This window comes from Aotus nancymaae, unplaced genomic scaffold (genome assembly GCF_030222135.1).
Source record: "Aotus nancymaae isolate 86718 unplaced genomic scaffold, 86718_ANA_hifiasm-v0.15.2.pri h1tg000003l, whole genome shotgun sequence".
Taxonomy (NCBI): Eukaryota; Metazoa; Chordata; class Mammalia; order Primates; family Aotidae; genus Aotus; species Aotus nancymaae.
The window spans coordinates 32,919,383-32,926,105 of record NW_026988414.1 but is presented as its reverse complement, the minus strand read 5'-3'; positions in this window follow the sequence as shown (position 1 = coordinate 32,926,105).

Here is a 6,723-nt window from a genome sequence, read left to right as displayed (position 1 = left end):
CAAGAGGCACAGTTTTAGAACAGAGCCTTAGATGAAGAACAGACTTAGGAAACCTCTGTTTCTACCTCTCCAAACATACGAGACTCTCTCTACCCCTTAGGGACAGTGGTGAGTTTCAGAGTCAGGCAGCCCTGGCCTCAAATTCTGGCTTACTAAGTATTAGTGGTGCAACTTTGAGTAAGACACTTAACTTTCTGAGCTTCACTTTCCCATCTGTAAAATAGGGACAATAATGGTTCCTCTTTCATAGGGTTACTGTGAGGATTAGATAATGATGACAGCTAAAACGTAGTGAGCATTCACATGTGCCAGACACTATTTTAAGCACTTTACATGTAATTATCTCCTTTATTAAGTAAGATAATGTATATAAAGCTCCTGACACAGTACTAGGTACCTATTGGGCATGTAATAAATAATTATATTACTGCCAAAGATGGCAAGATCAGTGCCTGTTGAGGTTCCTGCTTCATTACTTGATTCATGAGGTTTTCACATGTTTTTCTCTTAGGCTCCACCAGTCGGCCTTCCTATAGCTTTTACCCAGTTTTAACCTGTTGCAGGAGTTCACAGTGCTCCCTCTCACCCATGGCAGTTCTTTCCCAGAGACAGTTCCCAGACACCTCCTCATTCTCTACCTCTAGCCAAGTCTTCTTCTTTGGGAGAAATGCCCCCAAACCTTCCCTGGCCATGAGTCTAGAGTCTACTAGTGGCTCTCCTCAAAGGCATTACCCAGAACCAACCACAAAACCCTCCACCTGGGCCAAGAAGCGTGTAAAAGAGCAGGGCCGCCTCTCTGTGTTCAGACCTCTGGACTGCTGTTCCCACTGTCCTTACAGTCCAGATTTCCCCACATTTTGCTAGTAGCTGCAGCACCCCTTTGGCTTATAGGAAGCTTTAGGTTCTCCAAGAGCCCTCAGTTTGGTTTCTATGGGGTTATTGTTGCTGATGCTTCAAATGAACAGCAAGCCACATCTCTCCAACATCACCTATCAGCTGTTTAATTTGGAGGCCTATGAATAGAATTGAAACATTTCACCTTTGACTATGTCCTGATGTAGTAGCCTGTTGAAGGCATCCTGCATGGTGAATCTGTTATCACTCACATTCACCATCTCTCTCAGTTAATGCCATTGTCATTGCACAATCAGATTTTCTTTCTTGTCCTAAAGCATTAGTCAAAATGTTAAATAGGAGAATGTCAAAGACACAGCCCTGTGACTGCCCACACTGGGGGTCATCTGCCCCCTCTGGCCCTACAATTAAACCTATTGAAAATTGCTCCCAACTTCCACATTCTGCAATCCTCATTTCTCTATCTTGCACTCCCGAAAATCATGAAAAGTCTTGCTAAAACCCATGCTGAAACCTGGACACAGGCTATCTCCTAATTTCCCTAACCTGTCAGATGAATAACTCCATGAATAAGGGTGATTGTAACTGGGCTGGTTCTTGGTGAAGACACCCACTCCTAGGGAGCACTGCTCTCCTCTGTGTGATCACACGTCGTTTGTCCAATCAGTTCTTCTCAAACGCTGCTGACAATTAACACCTGAATCCCCTATTGCTGAAGCCACCATTTTAGGCTCTCAGGAAACCTGAGCCCTGCTGCATCCCCTGCCACCTAGACCTTCCTTCATTCATCTCCCAAAGTTCCTTCAGATGCTTTTTCTGGATCCCAGCTACAGTGTCCTGCTGTCTTGACAGGTACTTAATCTGGGCCCAGAGACACAGGCTCATTGAAAGCATCTAGGTGCCCTCTGACAGTCTCCTTATCTTTCATTTTATGCTTGCTCCACTACCTCCTGTTTGCTGCTCATTCTCCCCAACACATCCCGTGTGTCTCTGTTACAGGTCTGGATATGAGAAAGTTCTGCATTCTTTTCAACATCCATCCATGCTTTCTCCTAATGCACCATACAAAGTCCCTTTTGTGGTCCGTGACATTATCCCAATGCTTCAGCTCATTCTGGGATTGAGCGCCTGCAGGGTCCAACAGCTTCCTGCTACCTCCATCCCAGATCCTGACTTCCAGTTTCTCTCCATGGCCCTAAGTATGTTTCTTAAACTTTAGTGAAATGTAACGGACAGTTAATGAATTTTCCCAAAGTGAACACACCCATGTAACCAGCATCAAGAAACCAGAGCATTACCAGCACCCACAAGTTATGTTGCTGTTCAGTCACTAACCTTCCCAAAGGTAACCAGCATGCTGACTGCTAAGACTGTAGATTGGGTTTTGCCTCTTCTTGGGCTTGATATAAATGGAATCACCGTCTGTCCTCTTCGTGCCTGGTTTTTTTCACTCAACGTTGTGAAATTCACCCATATTGTTATATATGATTGTAGATCTTTTGTTCTCATTGCTGTATGGTTGCCTTAACCTTTTAAAAACCTGACATCATCACAAAGGTCCAAGCGTATGGTTTTCTCTCCACCCTCCCCCAACCTGGCTGGTTGCAGCCTCACTTGTGTCTATTCCTGCCTCTATTCTTACACTTCTCCACCCTATCCTTCATTTACCCTGCAAAACTGACCTTTCTAAATCATGTCACACCCTCCACTCCAGCTCAACGCATTAGACAGCTCCCTGTTACCTGTGGGGTAGAAACTCCCACGCCTGGTATTATAAGCCATTTGCAACGTGGCTCCAATGTTTCCAGCTTTAGCAACCAGCTCTCTCTCCTCGCACCTTTTATATTCTAACTACTTAGAATATATTAGCTGGTCCATAAACGTGGACCCCTTTTCTGCCTCCACACCTTTGCTCATGCTATTCCTTCAATTTGGAATGTTCTTCCCACTCTTTCTCCCGCTGACAAAATCCTTCGAAACTCAGGTCAAATGTCACCTCCTTTGTGATAACTCCTCCAGTCACTCCAGCAGAAATAATTGCTACCTTTTCTCAGCATCCATAGTAAGGCTTGGTTCATGCTGAGAGATAATACTTATCACTTCTTTAAAAGTTAATTACCACATTTCACCATTCTAACACACACATTCTTATTCATCTCTGGAATCAGGATGCACTTTGCCATTGATGGCATCTTATAGTTGGAAGCATTTTTTTTTCTTTCTTGTTGATACATAAAATAATGGTGTTTAAGATTCAGTGAAATACAGTATTTCATTTTTATCTCAGCATATTCTAGAAGAGCTTTTCACACTGCATTGTATAGTTAGTTGTCTACAATTCTGTGTTCCTTTTTATGTGTGAGACCATAGGCAACACAAAGCCAGCAATCTGTTTGTTGAATGAAGAGATGTGCACCGTTCACTAGTACCTGAACATCTACCAAGTCATGGGAGGCAGCGTGGCAGGGAAGACCTCTGAGTGAGGTTCTTCATGAGGTTCTTCACAAGGCTGAAAGAGTTACTCTTTCCTCCTGAGGTGCTGAGGCCCAGCAGACAGTGGTGGAGGGCAGGAGAGAGCCGCAGAAATCTCTCTTCCACGTGGCTGTCTGTCATGTCAGCGCACATCGGGGCAGAGGAGGAGAAGGTACATGGGATTAGTTTAATGCCCAATTCTTGATCAGCAAAGCAAGCTTCATTCAATTACAACATCTTTCCTATTGGGTAAATAGGATTTGCTTCTCAAGGATCTGATTTATGGCCTGGTTTTCAGGAGCATGCTGTGATAGAAAGCAGTAGCATCCCGTGTGCCAATCTTATTCCATACCTTGCTTTCTGAGTAACAACAGTGAGTCTTTTAATTTGCTTTTTCCTAGTGAAATCAGTTATTTCTCCTGCCCCTACCTCCACTCTATGTTATATTAAATAATAAAGGACACAGACAGGCTGGCATCTGACTTTAGTGATATTTCAGTTACCTATTGCCCATTTCTTAATAGTTCAGCCTTTCAAATTCCATAGGTGGTTTAGGTAAAGGCTAGTATGTTTGTCTGAATCCATTTGGGCTACTACAGCAAAGTACCTTAGACTGGGTAATTCACAAACAGAAATTTATTCCTCACAGTTCTGGAGGCTGAGAAGTCCAAGAGCAAGGCACCAGCAGATTTGGTGTCTGGCGAGGACCTGTTCCTCATAGCTGGAGCCTTCTGTGTCCTCACATGGTGGAAGGAGGGCAAGGCTCCCTCAAGCCTCCTTCATAAGGGCATTCATTCCATTCAAGAGAGTGGAGCCCTCATGACCCAGTCACCTCCCAAAAGGCCCACCTCTTAATACCACTACAGTGAGGATTCAGTTTTAACATAATTCTTTTTTTTTTTTTGAGACAGAGCCTTGCTCTGTCACCCAGGCTGGAGTGCAGTGGCATGATCTCAGCTCACTGCAACCTCTGCCTCCCAGGTTCAAGCAATTCTCCTGCCTCAGCCTCTTGAGTAGCTGGGATTACAGGCACACACCACCATACCTGGCTAATTTATATATATATATATATATATATATTTGGTAGAGATGGGGTTTCACCATGGTGGCCAGGCTGGTTTCAAACTCCTGACCTGAAGTGATCTGACCGCCTCAACCTCCCAAAGTTCTGGGAGTACAGGTGTGAGCCACCGTGCCTGACCAGTTTTAACACAAATTTTAGAGAGACACAAACACTGGGACCGTAGCAGTGTCCTATCAATTTTTCACAGGCTCCTGAAATTTGGAAGTACAACATAGTCAAATGCTTTGGAATGATCCACTTTATATGGTGAATGATACTCCCATACGTTGTGCAAGATATTGCACTATGCTGCCTGCACAAGACCCCCTGAATTCAAATGGATCTGTAGCTGTGTTTAAAGGATTGGTTGAGGAGAAAGTTTGTTCCTGTGTTCATTAGCATTGCTGAACAAGGGTAACAGTTTTACAAAGTTTCCTTCAGTTTCAGGTTGGCTATGTAAAGAATCAGTATATGTACCAGGTATTGCTTTCTGTTGGATGGTTTTCCTGGGTATTTCAAGGGCATGGGGATTGCCAGACCGATGAGCATGATAAAGTTCAATTGCATGGCCATCTGGACTTCCTTTGGGAGTTTCTTTGATTGATATCTTTATTTTGTCAGGATCCAGGAAAACACTTAATTCTTTCATATGATGTTCATTATCTTTTAGCAAATTAGGTGCCTCTGGGAATTTTCTAAATTCCATCTTCTCCTTCAGAAAATGGATACCATCGCTTGCAGTATGCAAAAAAATAAAAAATAAATAAAAAGTTTCTTTCTGTCAAGAGTGGCAAACTCTGGCTAATAGGTCTAAGGTTAAGAAAGAACTGGAGGGGTAAAAACAGATTTATTTTTTACTTCATGCCCTTCTACACTGAATTATCTTTTACCATAAGCATATATTTCTTTTATTTCAAAAAAGGTTCTTGTATCACTTTGCCATTTTGCTATTGCTTTTGTTTCCGTTTTTCTCCTATTTTCCTTTTGTGAAGTTTGTGCAGAGGATGACAAGTTCAGTTCATTTAAAAAAACTCCAACAACAAAACAGCAACCAACTCACCATATTTGATTTCCATATTTACTATTGTTTTTCCTGTTTCAATTTTCTTTTTATCTCTGCTCTGGTCTTTCCCAATATTAGATTTAATCTTATAATAGAAATAATAAAAAAAAAAGTCAGCGTCTCTAAACCTTGGGAGGGGGAGCTGTTAGGAACCCTTTAGAGAATCTGGGTGGGTGGGTATTGTGGCCCACACCTATAATCTCAGCACTTTGGGAGGCTGAGGTGGTCAGATCACCTGAGATCAGAAGTTCGAGACCAACTTGGCCAACATGGCGAAATGCTATCTCTACTAAAAATACAAAAATTAGGTGGGTGTGGTGGCAGGTGCCTGTAGTCCCAGCTACTCGGGAGGCTGAGGCAGGAGAATCGCTTGAACCCAGGAGGCAGAGGTTGCCGTGAGCCAAGATTATACCACTGCACTCCAGCCTGGGCGACAGAGTGAGACTCCATCTAACAACAACAAAAAAGGATCAGGGGGAGCTACAGATTCTGCAAGGCAAAGTGCAGGCAGCTTCAGCATCGTGCCCTTCCCCAGTCTGAGGCTAATATCTGTTCAGTGCAATCTAGGGTATATTACCCTTTGCATGTATCATTGCATGTAGTTATCTTTAATAATTCTGTGAGGCATCTCTATGCCCACTTAGGGTCTCAAGAGAGGTTGAACGATTTGTCCAAGAGAGCACTGGGATACTGACAAACGTTGGATGGCAATCTTGGATTTAAGGAGCCAGTCGGTCTTTTTTGCCACACCACAGCGTGCAGGTTAAGTAAACAACTGATTTTGTATCTTTTCAAATTATTGACTCCCCTTTGTTGAAAGTAGGTGTTTGTTGCCTCATACCATTTCTTTGCTGGTTCTTTGGATGAGAAGACCTGCGGCTTGCATGTTCTCTGGACATTGTTTGATGCTGAGTATGAGAGTCTCCGAGGAGGTCAGGTGATTTACTGGCACATTGGAGGTTCTCAAAACACAACCCAGAATAGAGTCAGAGGTCCTGGAGTTCCATCTCTCTCACTGCAGCACCTCTGGCATGGGGGGCACCACCTCTGGATGCAAGGAAGGCAGGTGGAATGAGGGAGGAGACAGAGGGGAGCCAAAGGAGGAGCAGGAGACTTGCACCCGATTCCCATCATGCGGACACTTGGGGGCCCCTTGGCCTCGGTTCTTTTTAAAATGGGATGAGTGATGATTGTGAGCAATTTTAGCAACAAAAACCATATTGAGCGTTTACCATGTGCTGGACTCCATGTTCAGCACTTTACAGCTAGG